Source organism: Bubalus kerabau, chromosome 1 (assembly GCF_029407905.1).
Source record: "Bubalus kerabau isolate K-KA32 ecotype Philippines breed swamp buffalo chromosome 1, PCC_UOA_SB_1v2, whole genome shotgun sequence".
In the NCBI taxonomy this organism is placed as follows: domain Eukaryota; kingdom Metazoa; phylum Chordata; class Mammalia; order Artiodactyla; family Bovidae; genus Bubalus; species Bubalus kerabau.
Window position 1 is genome coordinate 80407654 of NC_073624.1, and position 3821 is coordinate 80411474.

Genomic DNA, 3821 nt, shown 5'->3' on the forward strand with positions numbered 1-3821 from the left:
ACTCTGAATGATAAGAATTTTTACCTCAATTTGAACAAATGAGAACCTTAAACAACTTTCCCTTGATCTCTCAATCAATGAGAGGTTGAATCAGCTGCTTTTATTCTAAATTCATCACTCTTTCCACTGCACTATGATGGTTTCCTCACATGAGATTATTCTGTGATCTCAAATTTATTGAAAATTAACTTCAAGTAATTTCTTAATCTTTAAACAAGAAAAACATCCCCACATTATTAATATATGCTTTCTAGAGAAGTAGAAGAAAAAATAATCTTCCAAAAAATCCTTCAGTATGTTTAGAAAAATTCTTATGCCCAAATTTCTGTGGACCTGATCCATAACTTAATGGTAAATAAAAAGCTGATGACTGTTAAAGATTTCAGTGCTCAGGAATTATTCATCATAGTCTAATACTGACAATTTTGCTCTCATAAATGTGAATATATTAACTAGAATGGTAAAACATGCTTGTTAACCAAAAATCTCATTAGTACTAAGCAAGAATTTGAGTACTAAGTGAGGACATGGGTAATTCTCCTTATTATTAAATATATCATCAGATTATTTATTCTACTCAAAGTCAATTAGATGCACTTACAGAGGTTAAAGAAATCAGTTCTGAGAAGCAGGAAGAATTAATTTGCTTTTCATATATCAAAAAATGTATTTTCAAGTTGATGCTTCTCTGAATAGTTGGTCATTGAGGTGGGAAAGTTTCTTTTCCTATAATTTGATCTGATAACAATTAAAAAGTTTTTATTCTCTTTTCCCATTTGTGTTTGTACTTCAAGAAAGCCTATATTTTACAGCAGGAAGCTGTAAAATTCAGTTGCATCTCCACTGATCAACATTTCCATAGTAGTCAAGTAGATTTTGTCAGGAAATAAAGTATTCAAACAGGCAAAATTCCTGCATTTCTGAGCTTTCTTATAGAAAGGCACTGCTGCTGCTGCTGCTAAGTCGCTTCAGTCGTGTCCGACTCTGTGCGACCCCATGGATGGCAGTCCACCAGGCTCCCCCGTCCCTGGGATTCTCCAGGCAAGAACACTGGAGTGGGTTGCCATTTTGTCTCCAATGCATGAAAGTGAAAAGTGAAAGTGAAGTCACTGAGTCTTGTCCGACTCTTAGCGACCCCATTGACTGCGGCCCACCAGGCTCCTCCATCCACGGGGTTTTCCAGGCAAGGTTGCTGGAGTGGGGTGCCATTGCCTTCTCCAATAGAAAGGCACATGAAGCAGTGAAGAATTTAGATAGGCTCCATGAAGTAGTAGAGTAGTGGAAAAGGCATTTCTCTGTACTGAAGACCTGCATCCTGACTCCAGCTCTGTACTCAGGGCCAGCTGTGTAACTTTAAGCAAGCCAGTTTGTCTCTCCAGAGCTCCATCTTCTCATTTAGTCAGTAAAGGGGCTGAATAGAAGTCTCTTCTTTCCTCTATGATTGGCTACAGTGAGTCTCATACCAACAGTGTATAATAGACTTTGGAAATGAAATGCAAAGCCCAAAAGCTGAGTAAGTGGTTTTCACTTTTTTAGCCTGATAAGCTTCAGGGAGGATTGTACCTATGGATTTACTCTGAAGTTTCCTTTGAAATTCAAGGACTTCAAATGAGTTACATAACTCATGACTTAAGATGTTATGATGTGTGTTAAGTCACTTCTGCTGCTGCTGCTGCTAAGTCGCTTCAGTCGTGTCCGACTCTGTGCGACCCCATAGACGGCAGCCCACTAAGCTCCCCCATCCCTGGGATTCTCCAGGCAAGAACACTGGAGTGGGTTACCATTTCCTTCACCAATGCATAAAAGTGAAAAGTGAAAGTGACTTCAGCTGTGTCCAATTCTTTGCAATCCTATAGACTATAGCTCCTCAGGCTCCTTTGTTCATGGGATTCTCCAGGCAAGAATACTGGAGTGGATTTCTATTTCCTCCTTCAGAGGATATTCCTGATCCAAGGATTGAACCAGCCTCTCTTACATCTCCTGTATTGGCAGGCAAGTTCTTTACCACTAGTGCCACCTGGGAAGCCGCTGTTATGATATTCGCCTAAATTTTTTCTTAGTAACAAATGTAGGAGGGAGCTATAAAAGGCTAATTAAGAGAAATGTTTTAAAATTAGCTACAGTAATGGTTTTGGTTAGTCACAGGAAACCTAAATTACAGAGAAGCTTGATGCAACACTACACATTTGTTAGAACTGGACAGAGCAGATAACACAAGGCTGATTGCTTTCTCACCATATAATGTAAACTATAGCTTCACAAGTTCAAACTGCTACAGTCAAACCAAAATAGGACCAGAATTTGGGTAGAAAACAGACAATAAGTTTGTAATTTCCTCTGAGCCAGAAAATTGTCTATAAAAAAAATCATATGCAAATAATCAAGATTTTTCAAACTAAAATATGATATAACCAAGGAACTCAACCCCTACCAATATCAGAATTTTATTATTAAATATTTCCCAACTATGTGAAGCTTATGAAATCAACTGATAAATGATGGAAGACATTTGGATTAGAGAATCAATTTCTTACAAACATCTATGTTCAGTTTCAGCTGAACTAACTAAGCAGCTTATGCTGCAAAGGAAGACAGCTTATCTGACACAGAATTAACACACTTTTAGCTGTCAAGTTTTAAGGCAAAAAGTATAAAATTATTAGTACTACTGTCTTATATTCAGTGGTATCCCAGTGCTTTCCAGAAGATTTTTAAATTTATTTTCTTAGGAGTTGCTCACAGAAAGTTGTGAGGAGGCAGGCCTGGTATCATTATCTCTGTCTGCATATGGGAAGTCTAAACCCAACAAGGATTAAGAAACAGAGCCAAGTTCCTACTACCAGTAAAAGGCAGAGGTGGGACTCCAGCCCATTCCCTCTGAGTAAATTCCCCAGAGTGATTTGGTGAAAATATATCTTTTAATATCCGCTCATATGGGAACCTTACTTTATGTCTTTGTATGGACTGAATGATTAATCATATCTAGGTTTAATCATCTTGCTTAATTTTAGAAAATGATTAAATAGTGACCAAAAATACAAAGTCCTTCTGGATGTCTCTCTCCACTTTGGGTAGCATCATTTTCCCATCCATTCACAAAAGGTATTATTATATATAGTATGTGATACTGGACTTTTAAACCCAGTGGTAACTTGTTGAAAGAAAGAATAGTAAAAATATATCTTTGCAACCTCATGGACTATAGCCTGCCAGACTCCACTGGCCAAAGAATTCTCCAGGCAAGAATACTGGAGTGGGTAGCCATTCCCTTCTTCAGGGGACCATCCCAACCCAGGGATGGGACCCAGGTCTCTTACATTGTGGGTGGATTCTTTACTGTCTGAGTCACCATGGAAGTTCTTTGGTTCAGAGAAAGAATAATAAAAATATATCCTCCAACAGCTGAGCAAGAAGACACTATTAAATCACCTCCCTGGTAACTCACTTGTAAAAATTGAAGCAAGAAGTACTCTTCCTGCTTTAGCCCTGAATTTTCTCTAAGCCTGATTTTCCCATGGCCATACATTTGGTTGTTCTGCAGTGTCTGTAGCTGATTAATGATATGATCATTTTAAAGGATTTAGTTTAGTTTCAAGGGGTAAACTTCCCAGGCTAGATAACAAAATTAAATTATTGACTAGCTTCATAGGTTTGTGTACTGCCTGTTCATTGAATCAGGAGACAAAAAAATAAAGCCACTGAAGTTGCCCTAACTATGTCACAGGCAGCTTATTTCCTAGGAAACTCCCAGGCAAGAAAGGAAGCAGCTAATTAGAGATGGGCAAAGGCGTGTTGCTAAATTAGAGTTTTCTAATCCTTCC